The sequence below is a fragment of the Schistocerca americana genome, chromosome 11 (assembly GCF_021461395.2).
Source record: "Schistocerca americana isolate TAMUIC-IGC-003095 chromosome 11, iqSchAmer2.1, whole genome shotgun sequence".
NCBI lineage: Eukaryota > Metazoa > Arthropoda > Insecta > Orthoptera > Acrididae > Schistocerca > Schistocerca americana.
In genome coordinates this window covers 12,558,461-12,580,769 of record NC_060129.1, presented here as the reverse complement: position 1 = coordinate 12,580,769, position 22,309 = coordinate 12,558,461, and positions in this window count along the sequence as shown.

Below are 22,309 nucleotides of genomic sequence, written 5' to 3'. Positions count from 1 at the left end.
TCACTTCTGGTGAAATGGCCAGATAATGCTTGAAGATGCGACTATGGTAAAACGGGGAGCAATTGGTAGGAGTAACTGTGACTCTCTTAAGGTAGCCAAATGCCTCGTCACTAGGCGGAATAAATCGGCAAACTCGAGGTGCACCTAGCAGAAATAATTGTGAACGTCTTAAGGTCGACAAATAAAGGCGTATCGCTTGTGGTGAACTGGCCCGAGAAAGCTTGAAGATTTGACTGTGTTAAAATGGGGAGCAACTTGCAGGAGTAACTATGACTCTCTTAAGGTAGCCAAATGCCTTGTAACCAACGGAATAAATGGGCAAACTCGAGGAGCACCTGGCAGGAGTAACTGTGAAAGTCTTAAGTTCGACAAATAACAGTGTATCACTTCTGGTGAACTGGCCAGAGAAAGCTTGAAGACGGGACTGTGATAAAACAGGGAGCATCTGGCAGGAGCAACTATGACACTCGTAATGTAGTCAATTGTTCGTCACCAGGCGAAATACATCTGCAACTGGAGGAGCACCTGGCAGAAATAACTTGGAAAGTCTAGAGTTCGACAAGTAATGGCGTATCACTTCTGGTGAACTGGCCAGAGAGCTTGAAGACGTGACTGTGATAAAACACTGAGCAACTGGCAGGAGTAACTATGACACTCTTAAGGTAGCCAAACGCTCGTCACCAGGCGAAATACATAGGAAAACTCGAGGAGCACCTGGCAGAAATAAATGTGAAAGTCTTAAGTTCGACAAATAAAGGCGTATCACTTCTGGTGAAATGGCCAGATAATGCTTGAAGATGCGACTATGGGAAAACGGGGAGCAATTGGTAGGAGTAACTGTGACACTCTTAAGATAGCCAAATGCCTCGCCACTAGGCGGAATAAATCGGCAAACTCGAGGAGCACCTAGCAGAAATAACTGTGAATGTCTCAAGGTCGACAATTAAAGGCGTATCGCTTGTGGTGAACTGGCCTGAGAAAGCTTGAAGATTTGACTGTGTTAAAACGGGGAGCAACTTGCAGGAGTAACTATGACTGTCTTATGGGTGCCAATGCTCGTCGCCCAGCAAAAAACATCGGATAACTCGAGGAGCACATGGCAGAAATAACTGTGAATGTCTTAAGGTCGACAAATAATGCTGTATCGCTTCTGATGAACTGGCCAGAGAAAGCTTGAAGACGGAACTGTGATAAAACAGGGAGCATCTGGCAGGAGCAACTGTGACACTCGTAATGTAGCTAATTGTTCGTCACCAGGCGAAATACATCTGCAACTGGAGGAGCACCTGGCAGAAATAACTTGGAAAGTCTAGAGTTCGACAAGTAATGGCGTATCACTTCTGGTGAACTGGCCAGAGAGCTTGAAGACGTGACTGTGATAAAACACGGAGCAACTGGCAGGAGTAACTATGACACTCTCAAGGTAGCCAAATGCTCGTCACCAGGCGAAATACATAGGAAAACTCGCGGAGCACCTGGCAGAAATAAAAGTGAAAGTCTTACGTTCGACAAATAAAGGCGTATCACTTCTGGTGAAATGGCCAGATAATGCTTGAAGATGCGACTATGGTAAAACGGGGAGCAATTGGTAGGAGTCACTGTGACTCTCTTAAGGTAGCCAAATGCCTCGTCACTAGGCGGAATAAATCGGCAAACTCGAGGTGCACCTAGCAGAAATAATTGTGAATGTCTTAAGGTCGACAAATAAAGGCGTATCGCTTGTGGTGAACTGGCCCGAGAAAGCTTGAAGATTTGACTGTGTTAAAATGGGGAGCAACTTGCAGGAGTAACTATGACTCTCTTAAGGTAGCCAAATGCCTTGTAACCAACGGAATAAATGGGCAAACTCGAGGAGCACCTGGCAGGAGTAACTGTGAAAGTCTTAAGTTCGACAAATAACAGTGTATCACTTCTGGTGAACTGGGCAGAGAAAGCTTGAAGACGGGACTGTGATAAAACAGGGAGCATCTGGCAGGAGCAACTATGACACTCGTAATGTAGTCAATTGTTCGTCACCAGGCGAAATACATCTGCAACTGGAGGAGCACCTGGCAGAAATAACTTGGAAAGTCTAGAGTTCGACAAGTAATGGCGTATCACTTCTGGTGAACTGGCCAGAGAGCTTGAAGACGTGACTGTGATAAAACACTGAGCAACTGGCAGGAGTAACTATGACACTCTTAAGGTAGCCAAACGCTCGTCACCAGGCGAAATACATAGGAAAACTCGAGGAGCACCTGGCAGAAATAAATGTGAAAGTCTTAAGTTCGACAAATAAAGGCGTATCACTTCTGGTGAAATAGCCAGATAATGCTTGATGATGCGACTATGGTAAAACGGGGAGCAATTGGTAGGAGTAACTATGACTCTCTTAAGGTAGCCAAATGCCTCGTTACTGGGCGAAATAAATCGGCAAACTCGAGGTGCAAATAGCAGAAATAACTGTGAAAGTCTTAAGGTCGACAAATAAAGGCGTATCGCTTGTGGTTAACTGGCCCGACAGAGCTTGGAAATTTGACTGTGTTAAAACGGGAAGCAACTTGCAGGAGTAGCTATGACTCTCTTAAGGTTGCCAATGCTCGTCGCCCGGCAAAAAACATCGGAAATCTCGAGGAGCACCTGCAGATATAACTGTGAAAGTCTTAAGGTCGACAAATAATGGCGTATCGCTTCTGATGAACTGACCAGAGAAAGCTTGAATACGTGACTGTGGTAAAACGGGGAGCAAATATTATGAGTAACAATGACTCTCTTAAGGTAGAAAAATGCCTCGTCACCAACGGAACAAATTGACAAACCCGAGGAGCACCTGGCAGGAGTAACTGTGAAAGTCTTAAAGTCGACAAATAATGGTGTATCACTTCTGGTGAACTGGCCAGAGAACTTGAAGACGTGACTGTGATAAAATACGAAGCAACTGGCAGGAGTAACTATGTCACTCTTAAGGTAGCCAAATGCTCGTCACCAGGCGAAATACATAGGAAAACTCGAGGAAAAGCTGGCAGAAATAAATGTGAAAGTCTTAAGTTCGACAAATAAAGGCGTATCACTTCTGGTGAAATGGCCAGATAATGCTTGAAGATGCGACTATGGTAAAACGGGGAGCAATTGGTAGGAGTAACTGTGACACTCTTAAGATAGCCAAATGCCTCGCCACTAGGCGGAATAAATCGGCAAACTCGAGGAGCACCTAGCAGAAATAACTGTGAATGTCTCAAGGTCGACAATTAAAGGCGTATCGCTTGTGGTGAACTGGCCTGAGAAAGCTTGAAGATTTGACTGTGTTAAAACGGGGAGCAACTTGCAGGAGTAACTATGACTGTCTTATGGGTGCCAATGCTCGTCGCCCAGCAAAAAACATCGGATAACTCGAGGAGCACATGGCAGAAATAACTGTGAATGTCTTAAGGTCGACAAATAATGCTGTATCGCTTCTGATGAACTGGCCAGAGAAAGCTTGAAGACGGAACTGTGATAAAACAGGGAGCATCTGGCAGGAGCAACTGTGACACTCGTAATGTAGCTAATTGTTCGTCACCAGGCGAAATACATCTGCAACTGGAGGAGCACCTGGCAGAAATAACTTGGAAAGTCTAGAGTTCGACAAGTAATGGCGTATCACTTCTGGTGAACTGGCCAGAGAGCTTGAAGACGTGACTGTGATAAAACACGGAGCAACTGGCAGGAGTAACTATGACACTCTCAAGGTAGCCAAATGCTCGTCACCAGGCGAAATACATAGGAAATCTCGCGGAGCACCTGGCAGAAATAAATGTGAAAGTCTTACGTTCGACAAATAAAGGCGTATCACTTCTGGTGAAATGGCCAGATAATGCTTGAAGATGCGACTATGGTAAAACGGGGAGCAATTGGTAGGAGTCACTGTGACTCTCTTAAGGTAGCCAAATGCCTCGTCACTAGGCGGAATAAATCGGCAAACTCGAGGTGCACCTAGCAGAAATAATTGTGAATGTCTTAAGGTCGACAAATAAAGGCGTATCGCTTGTGGTGAACTGACCCGAGAAAGCTTGAAGATTTGACTGTGTTAAAATGGGGAGCAACTTGCAGGAGTAACTATGACTCTCTTAAGGTAGCCAAATGCCTTGTAACCAACGGAATAAATGGGCAAACTCGAGGAGCACCTGGCAGGAGTAACTGTGAAAGTCTTAAGTTCGACAAATAACAGTGTATCACTTCTGGTGAACTGGCCAGAGAAAGCTTGAAGACGGGACTGTGATAAAACAGGGAGCATCTGGCAGGAGCAACTATGACACTCGTAATGTAGTCAATTGTTCGTCACCAGGCGAAATACATCTGCAACTGGAGGAGCACCTGGCAGAAATAACTTGGAAAGTCTAGAGTTCGACAAGTAATGGCGTATCACTTCTGGTGAACTGGCCAGAGAGCTTGAAGACGTGACTGTGATAAAACACTGAGCAACTGGCAGGAGTAACTATGACACTCTTAAGGTAGCCAAACGCTCGTCACCAGGCGAAATACATAGGAAAACTCGAGGAGCACCTGGCAGAAATAAATGTGAAAGTCTTAAGTTCGACAAATAAAGGCGTATCACTTCTGGTGAAATAGCCAGATAATGCTTGATGATGCGACTATGGTAAAACGGGGAGCAATTGGTAGGAGTAACTATGACTCTCTTAAGGTAGCCAAATGCCTCGTTACTGGGCGAAATAAATCGGCAAACTCGAGGTGCAAATAGCAGAAATAACTGTGAAAGTCTTAAGGTCGACAAATAAAGGCGTATCGCTTGTGGTTAACTGGCCCGACAGAGCTTGGAAATTTGACTGTGTTAAAACGGGAAGCAACTTGCAGGAGTAGCTATGACTCTCTTAAGGTTGCCAATGCTCGTCGCCCGGCAAAAAACATCGGAAATCTCGAGGAGCACCTGCAGATATAACTGTGAAAGTCTTAAGGTCGACAAATAATGACGTATCGCTTCTGATGAACTGACCAGAGAAAGCTTGAATACGTGACTGTGGTAAAACGGGGAGCAAATATTATGAGTAACAATGACTCTCTTAAGGTAGAAAAATGCCTCGTCACCAACGGAACAAATTGACAAACCCGAGGAGCACCTGGCAGGAGTAACTGTGAAAGTCTTAAAGTCGACAAATAATGGTGTATCACTTCTGGTGAACTGGCCAGAGAACTTGAAGACGTGACTGTGATAAAATACGAAGCAACTGGCAGGAGTAACTATGTCACTCTTAAGGTAGCCAAATGCTCGTCACCAGGCGAAATACATAGAAAAACTCGAGGAAAAGCTGGCAGAAATAAATGTGAAAGTCTTAAGTTCGACAAATAAAGGCGTATCACTTCTGGTGAAATGGCCAGATAATGCTTGAAGATGCGACTATGGTAAAACGGGGAGCAATTGGTAGGAGTAACTGTGACACTCTTAAGATAGCCAAATGCCTCGTCACTAGGCGGAATAAATCGGCAAACTCGAGGTGCACCTAGCAGAAATAATTGTGAACGTCTTAAGGTCGACAAATAAAGGCGTATCGCTTGTGGTGAACTGGCCCGAGAAAGCTTGAAGATTTGACTGTGTTAAAATGGGGAGCAACTTGCAGGAGTAACTATGACTCTCTTAAGGTAGCCAAATGACTTGTAACCAACGGAATAAATGGGCAAACTCGAGGAGCACCTGGCAGGAGTAACTGTGAAAGTCTTAAGTTCGACAAATAACAGTGTATCACTTCTGGTGAACTGGCCAGAGAAAGCTTGAAGACGGGACTGTGATAAAACAGGGAGCATCTGGCAGGAGCAACTATGACACTCGTAATGTAGTCAATTGTTCGTCACCAGGCGAAATACATCTGCAACTGGAGGAGCACCTGGCAGAAATAACTTGGAAAGTCTAGAGTTCGACAAGTAATGGCGTATCACTTCTGGTGAACTGGCCAGAGAGCTTGAAGACGTGACTGTGATAAAACACGGAGCAACTGGCAGGAGTAACTATGACACTCTCAAGGTAGCCAAATGCTCGTCACCAGGCGAAATACATAGGAAAACTCGCGGAGCACCTGGCAGAAATAAATGTGAAAGTCTTACGTTCGACAAATAAAGGCGTATCACTTCTGGTGAAATGGCCAGATAATGCTTGAAGATGCGACTATGGTAAAACGGGGAGCAATTGGTAGGAGTAACTGTGACACTCTTAAGATAGCCAAATGCCTCGCCACTAGGCGGAATAAATCGGCTAACTCGAGGAGCACCTAGCAGAAATAACTGTGAATGTCTCAAGGTCGACAATTAAAGGCGTATCGCTTGTGGTGAACTGGCCTGAGAAAGCTTGAAGATTTGACTGTGTTAAAACGGGGAGCAACTTGCAGGAGTAACTATGACTGTCTTATGGGTGCCAATGCTCGTCGCCCAGCAAAAAACATCGGATAACTCGAGGAGCACATGGCAGAAATAACTGTGAATGTCTTAAGGTCGACAAATAATGCTGTATCGCTTCTGATGAACTGGCCAGAGAAAGCTTGAAGACGGAACTGTGATAAAACAGGGAGCATCTGGCAGGAGCAACTGTGACACTCGTAATGTAGCTAATTGTTCGTCACCAGGCGAAATACATCTGCAACTGGAGGAGCACCTGGCAGAAATAACTTGGAAAGTCTAGAGTTCGACAAGTAATGGCGTATCACTTCTGGTGAACTGGCCAGAGAGCTTGAAGACGTGACTGTGATAAAACACGGAGCAACTGGCAGGAGTAACTATGACACTCTCAAGGTAGCCAAATGCTCGTCACCAGGCGAAATACATAGGAAAACTCGCGGAGCACCTGGCAGAAATAAATGTGAAAGTCTTACGTTCGACAAATAAAGGCGTATCACTTCTGGTGAAATGGCCAGATAATGCTTGAAGATGCGACTATGGTAAAACGGGGAGCAATTGGTAGGAGTCACTGTGACTCTCTTAAGGTAGCCAAATGCCTCGTCACTAGGCGGAATAAATCGGCAAACTCGAGGTGCACCTAGCAGAAATAATTGTGAATGTCTTAAGGTCGACAAATAAAGGCGTATCGCTTGTGGTGAACTGGCCCGAGAAAGCTTGAAGATTTGACTGTGTTAAAATGGGGAGCAACTTGCAGGAGTAACTATGACTCTCTTAAGGTAGCCAAATGCCTTGTAACCAACGGAATAAATGGGCAAACTCGAGGAGCACCTGGCAGGAGTAACTGTGAAAGTCTTAAGTTCGACAAATAACAGTGTATCACTTCTGGTGAACTGGGCAGAGAAAGCTTGAAGACGGGACTGTGATAAAACAGGGAGCATCTGGCAGGAGCAACTATGACACTCGTAATGTAGTCAATTGTTCGTCACCAGGCGAAATACATCTGCAACTGGAGGAGCACCTGGCAGAAATAACTTGGAAAGTCTAGAGTTCGACAAGTAATGGCGTATCACTTCTGGTGAACTGGCCAGAGAGCTTGAAGACGTGACTGTGATAAAACACTGAGCAACTGGCAGGAGTAACTATGACACTCTTAAGGTAGCCAAACGCTCGTCACCAGGCGAAATACATAGGAAAACTCGAGGAGCACCTGGCAGAAATAAATGTGAAAGTCTTAAGTTCGACAAATAAAGGCGTATCACTTCTGGTGAAATAGCCAGATAATGCTTGATGATGCGACTATGGTAAAACGGGGAGCAATTGGTAGGAGTAACTATGACTCTCTTAAGGTAGCCAAATGCCTCGTTACTGGGCGAAATAAATCGGCAAACTCGAGGTGCAAATAGCAGAAATAACTGTGAAAGTCTTAAGGTCGACAAATAAAGGCGTATCGCTTGTGGTTAACTGGCCCGACAGAGCTTGGAAATTTGACTGTGTTAAAACGGGAAGCAACTTGCAGGAGTAGCTATGACTCTCTTAAGGTTGCCAATGCTCGTCGCCCGGCAAAAAACATCGGAAATCTCGAGGAGCACCTGCAGATATAACTGTGAAAGTCTTAAGGTCGACAAATAATGGCGTATCGCTTCTGATGAACTGACCAGAGAAAGCTTGAATACGTGACTGTGGTAAAACGGGGAGCAAATATTATGAGTAACAATGACTCTCTTAAGGTAGAAAAATGCCTCGTCACCAACGAAACAAATTGACAAACCCGAGGAGCACCTGGCAGGAGTAACTGTGAAAGTCTTAAAGTCGACAAATAATGGTGTATCACTTCTGGTGAACTGGCCAGAGAACTTGAAGACGTGACTGTGATAAAATACGAAGCAACTGGCAGGAGTAACTATGTCACTCTTAAGGTAGCCAAATGCTCGCCACCAGGCGAAATACATAGGAAAACTCGAGGAAAAGCTGGCAGAAATAAATGTGAAAGTCTTAAGTTCGACAAATAAAGGCGTATCACTTCTGGTGAAATGGCCAGATAATGCTTGAAGATGCGACTATGGTAAAACGGGGAGCAATTGGTAGGAGTAACTGTGACACTCTTAAGATAGCCAAATGCCTCGCCACTAGGCGGAATAAATCGGCAAACTCGAGGAGCACCTAGCAGAAATAACTGTGAATGTCTCAAGGTCGACAATTAAAGGCGTATCGCTTGTGGTGAACTGGCCTGAGAAAGCTTGAAGATTTGACTGTGTTAAAACGGGGAGCAACTTTCAGGAGTAACTATGACTGTCTTATGGGTGCCAATGCTCGTCGCCCAGCAAAAAACATCGGATAACTCGAGGAGCACATGGCAGAAATAACTGTGAATGTCTTAAGGTCGACAAATAATGCTGTATCGCTTCTGATGAACTGGCCAGAGAAAGCTTGAAGACGGAACTGTGATAAAACAGGGAGCATCTGGCAGGAGCAACTGTGACACTCGTAATGTAGCTAATTGTTCGTCACCAGGCGAAATACATCTGCAACTGGAGGAGCACCTGGCAGAAATAACTTGGAAAGTCTAGAGTTCGACAAGTAATGGCGTATCACTTCTGGTGAACTGGCCAGAGAGCTTGAAGACGTGACTGTGATAAAACACGGAGCAACTGGCAGGAGTAACTATGACACTCTCAAGGTAGCCAAATGCTCGTCACCAGGCGAAATACATAGGAAAACTCGCGGAGCACCTGGCAGAAATAAATGTGAAAGTCTTACGTTCGACAAATAAAGGCGTATCACTTCTGGTGAAATGGCCAGATAATGCTTGAAGATGCGACTATGGTAAAACGGGGAGCAATTGGTAGGAGTCACTGTGACTCTCTTAAGGTAGCCAAATGCCTCGTCACTAGGCGGAATAAATCGGCAAACTCGAGGTGCACCTAGCAGAAATAATTGTGAATGTCTTAAGGTCGACAAATAAAGGCGTATCGCTTGTGGTGAACTGACCCGAGAAAGCTTGAAGATTTGACTGTGTTAAAATGGGGAGCAACTTGCAGGAGTAACTATGACTCTCTTAAGGTAGCCAAATGCCTTGTAACCAACGGAATAAATGGGCAAACTCGAGGAGCACCTGGCAGGAGTAACTGTGAAAGTCTTAAGTTCGACAAATAACAGTGTATCACTTCTGGTGAACTGGCCAGAGAAAGCTTGAAGACGGGACTGTGATAAAACAGGGAGCATCTGGCAGGAGCAACTATGACACTCGTAATGTAGTCAATTGTTCGTCACCAGGCGAAATACATCTGGAACTGGAGGAGCACCTGGCAGAAATAACTTGGAAAGTCTAGAGTTCGACAAGTAATGGCGTATCACTTCTGGTGAACTGGCCAGAGAGCTTGAAGACGTGACTGTGATAAAACACTGAGCAACTGGCAGGAGTAACTATGACACTCTTAAGGTAGTCAAACGCTCGTCACCAGGCGAAATACATAGGAAAACTCGAGGAGCACCTGGCAGAAATAAATGTGAAAGTCTTAAGTTCGACAAATAAAGGCGTATCACTTCTGGTGAAATAGCCAGATAATGCTTGATGATGCGACTATGGTAAAACGGGGAGCAATTGGTAGGAGTAACTATGACTCTCTTAAGGTAGCCAAATGCCTCGTTACTGGGCGAAATAAATCGGCAAACTCGAGGTGCAAATAGCAGAAATAACTGTGAAAGTCTTAAGGTCGACAAATAAAGGCGTATCGCTTGTGGTTAACTGGCCCGACAGAGCTTGGAAATTTGACTGTGTTAAAACGGGAAGCAACTTGCAGGAGTAGCTATGACTCTCTTAAGGTTGCCAATGCTCGTCGCCCGGCAAAAAACATCGGAAATCTCGAGGAGCACCTGCAGATATAACTGTGAAAGTCTTAAGGTCGACAAATAATGGCGTATCGCTTCTGATGAACTGACCAGAGAAAGCTTGAATACGTGACTGTGGTAAAACGGGGAGCAAATATTATGAGTAACAATGACTCTCTTAAGGTAGAAAAATGCCTCGTCACCAACGGAACAAATTGACAAACCCGAGGAGCACCTGGCAGGAGTAACTGTGAAAGTCTTAAAGTCGACAAATAATGGTGTATCACTTCTGGTGAACTGGCCAGAGAACTTGAAGACGTGACTGTGATAAAATACGAAGCAACTGGCAGGAGTAACTATGTCACTCTTAAGGTAGCCAAATGCTCGTCACCAGGCGAAATACATAGAAAAACTCGAGGAAAAGCTGGCAGAAATAAATGTGAAAGTCTTAAGTTCGACAAATAAAGGCGTATCACTTCTGGTGAAATGGCCAGATAATGCTTGAAGATGCGACTATGGTAAAACGGGGAGCAATTGGCAGGAGTAACTGTGACACTCTTAAGATAGCCAAATGCCTCGTCACTAGGCGGAATAAATCGGCAAACTCGAGGTGCACCTAGCAGAAATAATTGTGAACGTCTTAAGGTCGACAAATAAAGGCGTATCGCTTGTGGTGAACTGGCCCGAGAAAGCTTGAAGATTTGACTGTGTTAAAATGGGGAGCAACTTGCAGGAGTAACTATGACTCTCTTAAGGTAGCCAAATGACTTGTAACCAACGGAATAAATGGGCAAACTCGAGGAGCACCTGGCAGGAGTAACTGTGAAAGTCTTAAGTTCGACAAATAACAGTGTATCACTTCTGGTGAACTGGCCAGAGAAAGCTTGAAGACGGGACTGTGATAAAACAGGGAGCATCTGGCAGGAGCAACTATGACACTCGTAATGTAGTCAATTGTTCGTCACCAGGCGAAATACATCTGCAACTGGAGGAGCACCTGGCAGAAATAACTTGGAAAGTCTAGAGTTCGACAAGTAATGGCGTATCACTTCTGGTGAACTGGCCAGAGAGCTTGAAGACGTGACTGTGATAAAACACGGAGCAACTGGCAGGAGTAACTATGACACTCTCAAGGTAGCCAAATGCTCGTCACCAGGCGAAATACATAGGAAAACTCGCGGAGCACCTGGCAGAAATAAATGTGAAAGTCTTACGTTCGACAAATAAAGGCGTATCACTTCTGGTGAAATGGCCAGATAATGCTTGAAGATGCGACTATGGTAAAACGGGGAGCAATTGGTAGGAGTCACTGTGACTCTCTTAAGGTAGCCAAATGCCTCGTCACTAGGCGGAATAAATCGGCAAACTCGAGGTGCACCTAGCAGAAATAATTGTGAATGTCTTAAGGTCGACAAATAAAGGCGTATCGCTTGTGGTGAACTGGCCCGAGAAAGCTTGAAGATTTGACTGTGTTAAAATGGGGAGCAACTTGCAGGAGTAACTATGACTCTCTTAAGGTAGCCAAATGCCTTGTAACCAACGGAATAAATGGGCAAACTCGAGGAGCACCTGGCAGGAGTAACTGTGAAAGTCTTAAGTTCGACAAATAACAGTGTATCACTTCTGGTGAACTGGGCAGAGAAAGCTTGAAGACGGGACTGTGATAAAACAGGGAGCATCTGGCAGGAGCAACTATGACACTCGTAATGTAGTCAATTGTTCGTCACCAGGCGAAATACATCTGCAACTGGAGGAGCACCTGGCAGAAATAACTTGGAAAGTCTAGAGTTCGACAAGTAATGGCGTATCACTTCTGGTGAACTGGCCAGAGAGCTTGAAGACGTGACTGTGATAAAACACTGAGCAACTGGCAGGAGTAACTATGACACTCTTAAGGTAGCCAAACGCTCGTCACCAGGCGAAATACATAGGAAAACTCAGGGAGCACCTGGCAGAAATAAATGTGAAAGTCTTAAGTTCGACAAATAAAGGCGTATCACTTCTGGTGAAATAGCCAGATAATGCTTGATGATGCGACTATGGTAAAACGGGGAGCAATTGGTAGGAGTAACTATGACTCTCTTAAGGTAGCCAAATGCCTCGTTACTGGGCGAAATAAATCGGCAAACTCGAGGTGCAAATAGCAGAAATAACTGTGAAAGTCTTAAGGTCGACAAATAAAGGCGTATCGCTTGTGGTTAACTGGCCCGACAGAGCTTGGAAATTTGACTGTGTTAAAACGGGAAGCAACTTGCAGGAGTAGCTATGACTCTCTTAAGGTTGCCAATGCTCGTCGCCCGGCAAAAAACATCGGAAATCTCGAGGAGCACCTGCAGATATAACTGTGAAAGTCTTAAGGTCGACAAATAATGGCGTATCGCTTCTGATGAACTGACCAGAGAAAGCTTGAATACGTGACTGTGGTAAAACGGGGAGCAAATATTATGAGTAACAATGACTCTCTTAAGGTAGAAAAATGCCTCGTCACCAACGGAACAAATTGACAAACCCGAGGAGCACCTGGCAGGAGTAACTGTGAAAGTCTTAAAGTCGACAAATAATGGTGTATCACTTCTGGTGAACTGGCCAGAGAACTTGAAGACGTGACTGTGATAAAATACGAAGCAACTGGCAGGAGTAACTATGTCACTCTTAAGGTAGCCAAATGCTCGTCACCAGGCGAAATACATAGGAAAACTCGAGGAAAAGCTGGCAGAAATAAATGTGAAAGTCTTAAGTTCGACAAATAAAGGCGTATCACTTCTGGTGAAATGGCCAGATAATGCTTGAAGATGCGACTATGGTAAAACGGGGAGCAATTGGTAGGAGTAACTGTGACACTCTTAAGATAGCCAAATGCCTCGCCACTAGGCGGAATAAATCGGCAAACTCGAGGAGCACCTAGCAGAAATAACTGTGAATGTCTCAAGGTCGACAATTAAAGGCGTATCGCTTGTGGTGAACTGGCCTGAGAAAGCTTGAAGATTTGACTGTGTTAAAACGGGGAGCAACTTGCAGGAGTAACTATGACTGTCTTATGGGTGCCAATGCTCGTCGCCCAGCAAAAAACATCGGATAACTCGAGGAGCACATGGCAGAAATAACTGTGAATGTCTTAAGGTCGACAAATAATGCTGTATCGCTTCTGATGAACTGGCCAGAGAAAGCTTGAAGACGGAACTGTGATAAAACAGGGAGCATCTGGCAGGAGCAACTGTGACACTCGTAATGTAGCTAATTGTTCGTCACCAGGCGAAATACATCTGCAACTGGAGGAGCACCTGGCAGAAATAACTTGGAAAGTCTAGAGTTCGACAAGTAATGGCGTATCACTTCTGGTGAACTGGCCAGAGAGCTTGAAGACGTGACTGTGATAAAACACGGAGCAACTGGCAGGAGTAACTATGACACTCTCAAGGCAGCCAAATGCTCGTCACCAGGCGAAATACATAGGAAAACTCGCGGAGCACCTGGCAGAAATAAATGTGAAAGTCTTACGTTCGACAAATAAAGGCGTATCACTTCTGGTGAAATGGCCAGATAATGCTTGAAGATGCGACTATGGTAAAACGGGGAGCAATTGGTAGGAGTCACTGTGACTCTCTTAAGGTAGCCAAATGCCTCGTCACTAGGCGGAATAAATCGGCAGACTCGAGGTGCACCTAGCAGAAATAATTGTGAACGTCTTAAGGTCGACAAATAAAGGCGTATCGCTTGTGGTGAACTGGCCCGAGAAAGCTTGAAGATTTGACTGTGTTAAAATGGGGAGCAACTTGCAGGAGTAACTATGACTCTCTTAAGGTAGCCAAATGCCTTGTAACCAACGGAATAAATGGGCAAACTCGAGGAGCACCTGGCAGGAGTAACTGTGAAAGTCTTAAGTTCGACAAATAACAGTGTATCACTTCTGGTGAACTGGGCAGAGAAAGCTTGAAGACGGGACTGTGATAAAACAGGGAGCATCTGGCAGGAGCAACTATGACACTCGTAATGTAGTCAATTGTTCGTCACCAGGCGAAATACATCTGGAACTGGAGGAGCACCTGGCAGAAATAACTTGGAAAGTCTAGAGTTCGACAAGTAATGGCGTATCACTTCTGGTGAACTGGCCAGAGAGCTTGAAGACGTGACTGTGATAAAACACTGAGCAACTGGCAGGAGTAACTATGACACTCTTAAGGTAGCCAAACGCTCGTCACCAGGCGAAATACATAGGAAAACTCGAGGAGCACCTGGCAGAAATAAATGTGAAAGTCTTAAGTTCGACAAATAAAGGCGTATCACTTCTGGTGAAATAGCCAGATAATGCTTGATGATGCGACTATGGTAAAACGGGGAGCAATTGGTAGGAGTAACTATGACTCTCTTAAGGTAGCCAAATGCCTCGTTACTGGGCGAAATAAATCGGCAAACTCGAGGTGCAAATAGCAGAAATAACTGTGAAAGTCTTAAGGTCGACAAATAAAGGCGTATCGCTTGTGGTTAACTGGCCCGACAGAGCTTGGAAATTTGACTGTGTTAAAACGGGAAGCAACTTGCAGGAGTAGCTATGACTCTCTTAAGGTTGCCAATGCTCGTCGCCCGGCAAAAAACATCGGAAATCTCGAGGAGCACCTGCAGATATAACTGTGAAAGTCTTAAGGTCGACAAATAATGGCGTATCGCTTCTGATGAACTGACCAGAGAAAGCTTGAATACGTGACTGTGGTAAAACGGGGAGCAAATATTATGAGTAACAATGACTCTCTTAAGGTAGAAAAATGCCTCGTCACCAACGGAACAAATTGACAAACCCGAGGAGCACCTGGCAGGAGTAACTGTGAAAGTCTTAAAGTCGACAAATAATGGTGTATCACTTCTGGTGAACTGGCCAGAGAACTTGAAGACGTGACTGTGATAAAATACGAAGCAACTGGCAGGAGTAACTATGTCACTCTTAAGGTAGCCAAATGCTCGTCACCAGGCGAAATACATAGAAAAACTCGAGGAAAAGCTGGCAGAAATAAATGTGAAAGTCTTAAGTTCGACAAATAAAGGCGTATCACTTCTGGTGAAATGGCCAGATAATGCTTGAAGATGCGACTATGGTAAAACGGGGAGCAATTGGTAGGAGTAACTGTGACACTCTTAAGATAGCCAAATGCCTCGTCACTAGGCGGAATAAATCGGCAAACTCGAGGTGCACCTAGCAGAAATAATTGTGAACGTCTTAAGGTCGACAAATAAAGGCGTATCGCTTGTGGTGAACTGGCCCGAGAAAGCTTGAAGATTTGACTGTGTTAAAATGGGGAGCAACTTGCAGGAGTAACTATGACTCTCTTAAGGTAGCCAAATGACTTGTAACCAACGGAATAAATGGGCAAACTCGAGGAGCACCTGGCAGGAGTAACTGTGAAAGTCTTAAGTTCGACAAATAACAGTGTATCACTTCTGGTGAACTGGCCAGAGAAAGCTTGAAGACGGGACTGTGATAAAACAGGGAGCATCTGGCAGGAGCAACTATGACACTCGTAATGTAGTCAACTGTTCGTCACCAGGCGAAATACATCTGCAACTGGAGGAGCACCTGGCAGAAATAACTTGGAAAGTCTAGAGTTCGACAAGTAATGGCGTATCACTTCTGGTGAACTGGCCAGAGAGCTTGAAGACGTGACTGTGATAAAACACGGAGCAACTGGCAGGAGTAACTATGACACTCTTAAGGTAACCAAATGCTCGTCACCAGGCGAAATACATAGGAAAACTCGAGGAGCACCTGGCAGAAATAAATGTGAAAGTCTTACGTTCGACAAATAAAGGCGTATCACTTCTGGTGAAATGGCCAGATAATGCTTGAAGATGCGACTATGGTAAAACGGGGAGCAATTGGTAGGAGTAACTGTGACTCTCTTAAGGTAGCCAAATGCCTCGTCACTAGGCGGAATAAATCGGCAAACTCGAGGTGCACCTAGCAGAAATAATTGTGAACGTCTTAAGGTCGACAAATAAAGGCGTATCGCTTGTGGTGAACTGGCCCGAGAAAGCTTGAAGATTTGACTGTGTTAAAACGGGGAGCAACTTGCAGGTGTAACTATGACTCTCTTAAGGTAGCCAAATGCCTTGTAACCAACGGAATAAATGGGCAAACTCGAGGAGCACCTGGCAGGAGTAACTGTGAAAGTCTTAAGTTCGACAAATAACAGTGTATCACTTCTGGTGAACTGGCCAGAGAAAGCTTGAAGACGGGACTGTGATAAAACAGGGAGCATCTGGCAGGAGCAACTATGACACTCGTAATGTGGTCAATTGTTCGTCACCAGGCGAAATACATCTGCAACTGGAGGAGCACCTGGCAGAAATAACTTGGAAAGTCTAGAGTTCGACAAGTAATGGCGTATCACTTCTGGTGAACTGGCCAGAGAGCTTGAAGACGTGACTGTGATAAAACACTGAGCAACTGGCAGGAGTAACTATGACACTCTTAAGGTAGCCAAACGCTCGTCACCAGGCGAAATACATAGGAAAACTCGAGGAGCACCTGGCAGAAATAAATGTGAAAGTCTTAAGTTCGACAAATAAAGGCGTATCACTTCTGGTGAAATAGCCAGATAATGCTTGATGATGCGACTATGGTAAAACGGGGAGCAATTGGTAGGAGTAACTATGACTCTCTTAAGGTAGCCAAATGCCTCGTTACTGGGCGAAATAAATCGGCAAACTCGAGGTGCAAATAGCAGAAATAACTGTGAAAGTCTTAAGGTCGACAAATAAAGGCGTATCGCTTGTGGTTAACTGGCCCGACAGAGCTTGGAAATTTGACTGTGTTAAAACGGGAAGCAACTTGCAGGAGTAGCTATGACTCTCTTAAGGTTGCCAATGCTCGTCGCCCGGCAAAAAACATCGGAAATCTCGAGGAGCACCTGCAGATATAACTGTGAAAGTCTTAAGGTCGACAAATAATGGCGTATCGCTTCTGATGAACTGACCAGAGAAAGCTTGAATACGTGACTGTGGTAAAACGGGGAGCAAATATTATGAGTAACAATGACTCTCTTAAGGTAGAAAAATGCCTCGTCACCAACGGAACAAATTGACAATCCCGAGGAGCACCTGGCAGGAGTAACTGTGAAAGTCTTAAAGTCGACAAATAATGGTGTATCACTTCTGGTGAACTGGCCAGAGAACTTGAAGACGTGACTGTGATAAAACACGAAGCAACTGGCAGGAGTAACTATGTCACTCTTAAGGTAGCCAAATGCTCGTCACCAGGCGAAATACATAGGAAAACTCGAGGAAAAGCTGGCAGAAATAAATGTGAAAGTCTTAAGTTCGACAAATAAAGGCGTATCACTTCTGGTGAAATGGCCAGATAATGCTTGAAGATGCGACTATGGTAAAACGGGGAGCAAATGGTAGGAGTAACTGTGACACTCTTAAGATAGCCAAATGCCTCGCCACTAGGCGGAATAAATCGGCAAACTCGAGGAGCACCTAGCAGAAATAACTGTGAATGTCTCAAGGTCGACAATTAAAGGCGTATCGCTTGTGGTGAACTGGCCTGAGAAAGCTTGAAGATTTGACTGTGTTAAAACGGGGAGCAACTTGCAGGAGTAACTATGACTGTCTTATGGGTGCCAATGCTCGTCGCCCAGCAAAAAACATCGGATAACTCGAGGAGCACATGGCAGAAATAACTGTGAATGTCTTAAGGTCGACAAATAATGCTGTATCGCTTCTGATGAACTGGCCAGAGAAAGCTTGAAGACGGAACTGTGATAAAACAGGGAGCATCTGGCAGGAGCAACTGTGACACTCGTAATGTAGCTAATTGTTCGTCACCAGGCGAAATACATCTGCAACTGGAGGAGCACCTGGCAGAAATAACTTGGAAAGTCTAGAGTTCGACAAGTAATGGCGTATCACTTCTGGTGAACTGGCCAGAGAGCTTGAAGACGTGACTGTGATAAAACACGGAGCAACTGGCAGGAGTAACTATGACACTCTTAAGGTAGCCAAATGCTCGTCACCAGGCGAAATACATAGGAAAACTCGCGGAGCACCTGGCAGAAATAAATGTGAAAGTCTTACGTTCGACAAATAAAGGCGTATCACTTCTGGTGAAATGGCCAGATAATGCTTGAAGATGCGACTATGGTAAAACGGGGAGCAATTGGTAGGAGTCACTGTGACTCTCTTAAGGTAGCCAAATGCCTCGTCACTAGGCGGAATAAATCGGCAAACTCGAGGCGCACCTAGCAGAAATAATTGTGAACGTCTTAAGGTCGACAAATAAAGGCGTATCGCTTGTGGTGAACTGGCCCGAGAAAGCTTGAAGATTTGACTGTGTTAAAATGGGGAGCAACTTGCAGGAGTAACTATGACTCTCTTAAGGTAGCCAAATGACTTGTAACCAACGGAATAAATGGGCAAACTCGAGGAGCACCTGGCAGGAGTAACTGTGAAAGTCTTAAGTTCGACAAATAACAGTGTATCACTTCTGGTGAACTGGCCAGAGAAAGCTTGAAGACGGGACTGTGATAAAACAGGGAGCATCTGGCAGGAGCAACTATGACACTCGTAATGTAGTCAATTGTTCGTCACCAGGCGAAATACATCTGCAACTGGAGGAACACCTGGCAGAAATAACTTGGAAAGTCTAGAGTTCGACAAGTAATGGCGTATCACTTCTGGTGAACTGGCCAGAGAGCTTGAAGACGTGACTGTGATAAAACACGGAGCAACTGGCAGGAGTAACTATGACACTCTTAAGGTAGCCAAATGCTCGTCACCAGGCGAAATACATAGGAAAACTCGAGGAGCACCTGGCAGAAATAAATGTGAAAGTCTTACGTTCGACAAATAAAGGCGTATCACTTCTGGTGAAATGGCCAGATAATGCTTGAAGATGCGACTATGGTAAAACGGGGAGCAATTGGTAGGAGTAACTGTGACTCTCTTAAGGTAGCCAAATGCCTCGTCACTAGGCGGAATAAATCGGCAAACTCGAGGTGCACCTAGCAGAAATAATTGTGAACGTCTTAAGGTCGACAAATAAAGGCGTATCGCTTGTGGTGAACTGGCCCGAGAAAGCTTGAAGATTTGACTGTGTTAAAACGGGGAGCAACTTGCAGGTGTAACTATGACTCTCTTAAGGTAGCCAAATGCCTTGTAACCAACGGAATAAATGGGCAAACTCGAGGAGCACCTGGCAGGAGTAACTGTGAAAGTCTTAAGTTCGACAAATAACAGTGTATCGCTTCTGGTGAACTGGCCAGAGAAAGCTTGAAGACGGGACTGTGATAAAACAGGGAGCATCTGGCAGGAGCAACTATGACACTCGTAATGTGGTCAATTGTTCGTCACCAGGCGAAATACATCTGCAACTGGAGGAGCACCTGGCAGAAATAACTTGGAAAGTCTAGAGTTCGACAAGTAATGGCGTATCACTTCTGGTGAACTGGCCAGAGAGCTTGAAGACGTGACTGTGATAAAACACTGAGCAACTGGCAGGAGTAACTATGACACTCTTAAGGTAGCCAAACGCTCGTCACCAGGCGAAATACATAGGAAAACTCGAGGAGCACCTGGCAGAAATAAATGTGAAAGTCTTAAGTTCGACAAATAAAGGCGTATCACTTCTGGTGAAATAGCCAGATAATGCTTGATGATGCGACTATGGTAAAACGGGGAGCAATTGGTAGGAGTAACTATGACTCTCTTAAGGTAGCCAAATGCCTCGTTACTGGGCGAAATAAATCGGCAAACTCGAGGTGCAAATAGCAGAAATAACTGTGAAAGTCTTAAGGTCGACAAATAAAGGCGTATCGCTTGTGGTTAACTGGCGCGACAGAGCTTGGAAATTTGACTGTGTTAAAACGGGAAGCAACTTGCAGGAGTAGCTATGACTCTCTTAAGGTTGCCAATGCTCGTCGCCCGGCAAAAAACATCGGAAATCTCGAGGAGCACCTGCAGATATAACTGTGAAAGTCTTAAGGTCGACAAATAATGGCGTATCGCTTCTGATGAACTGACCAGAGAAAGCTTGAATACGTGAATGTGGTAAAACGGGGAGCAAATATTATGAGTAACAATGACTCTCTTAAGGTAGAAAAATGCCTCGTCACCAACGGAACAAATTGACAAACCCGAGGAGCACCTGGCAGGAGTAACTGTGAAAGTCTTAAAGTCGACAAATAATGGTGTATCACTTCTGGTGAACTGGCCAGAGAACTTGAAGACGTGACTGTGATAAAACACGAAGCAACTGGCAGGAGTAACTATGTCACTCTTAAGGTAGCCAAATGCTCGTCACCAGGCGAAATACATAGGAAAACTCGAGGAAAAGCTGGCAGAAATAAATGTGAAAGTCTTAAGTTCGACAAATAAAGGCGTATCACTTCTGGTGAAATGGCCAGATAATGCTTGAAGATGCGACTATGGTAAAACGGGGAGCAAATGGTAGGAGTAACTGTGACACTCTTAAGATAGCCAAATGCCTCGCCACTAGGCGGAATAAATCGGCAAACTCGAGGAGCACCTAGCAGAAATAACTGTGAATGTCTCAAGGTCGACAATTAAAGGCGTATCGCTTGTGGTGAACTGGCCTGAGAAAGCTTGAAGATTTGACTGTGTTAAAACGGGGAGCAACTTGCAGGAGTAACTATGACTGTCTTATGGGTGCCAATGCTCGTCGCCCAGCAAAAAACATCGGATAACTCGAGGAGCACATGGCAGAAATAACTGTGAATGTCTTAAGGTCGACAAATAATGCTGTATCGCTTCTGATGAACTGGCCAGAGAAAGCTTGAAGACGGAACTGTGATAAAACAGGGAGCATCTGGCAGGAGCAACTGTGACACTCGTAATGTAGCTAATTGTTCGTCACCAGGCGAAATACATCTGCAACTGGAGGAGCACCTGGCAGAAATAACTTGGAAAGTCTAGAGTTCGACAAGTAATGGCGTATCACTTCTGGTGAACTGGCCAGAGAGCTTGAAGACGTGACTGTGATAAAACACGGAGCAACTGGCAGGAGTAACTATGACACTCTTAAGGTAGCCAAATGCTCGTCACCAGGCGAAATACATAGGAAAACTCGCGGAGCACCTGGCAGAAATAAATGTGAAAGTCTTACGTTCGACAAATAAAGGCGTATCACTTCTGGTGAAATGGCCAGATAATGCTTGAAGATGCGACTATGGTAAAACGGGGAGCAATTGGTAGGAGTCACTGTGACTCTCTTAAGGTAGCCAAATGCCTCGTCACTAGGCGGAATAAATCGGCAAACTCGAGGTGCACCTAGCAGAAATAATTGTGAACGTCTTAAGGTCGACAAATAAAGGCGTATCGCTTGTGGTGAACTGGCCCGAGAAAGCTTGAAGATTTGACTGTGTTAAAATGGGGAGCAACTTGCAGGAGTAACTATGACTCTCTTAAGGTAGCCAAATGCCTCGTCACTAGGCGGAATAAATCGGCAAACTCGAGGTGCACCTAGCAGAAATAATTGTGAACGTCTTAAGGTCGACAAATAAAGGCGTATCGCTTGTGGTGAACTGGCCCGAGAAAGCTTGAAGATTTGACTGTGTTAAAACGGGGAGCAACTTGCAGGTGTAACTATGACTCTCTTAAGGTAGCCAAATGCCTTGTAACCAACGGAATAAATGGGCAAACTCGAGGAGCACCTGGCAGGAGTAACTGTGAAAGTCTTAAGTTCGACAAATAACAGTGTATCACTTCTGGTGAACTGGCCAGAGAAAGCTTGAAGACGGGACTGTGATAAAACAGGGAGCATCTGGCAGGAGCAACTATGACACTCGTAATGTGGTCAATTGTTCGTCACCAGGCGAAATACATCTGCAACTGGAGGAGCACCTGGCAGAAATAACTTGGAAAGTCTAGAGTTCGACAAGTAATGGCGTATCACTTCTGGTGAACTGGCCAGAGAGCTTGAAGACGTGACTGTGATAAAACACTGAGCAACTGGCAGGAGTAACTATGACACTCTTAAGGTAGCCAAACGCTCGTCACCAGGCGAAATACATAGGAAAACTCGAGGAGCACCTGGCAGAAATAAATGTGAAAGTCTTAAGTTCGACAAATAAAGGCGTATCACTTCTGGTGAAATAGCCAGATAATGCTTGAT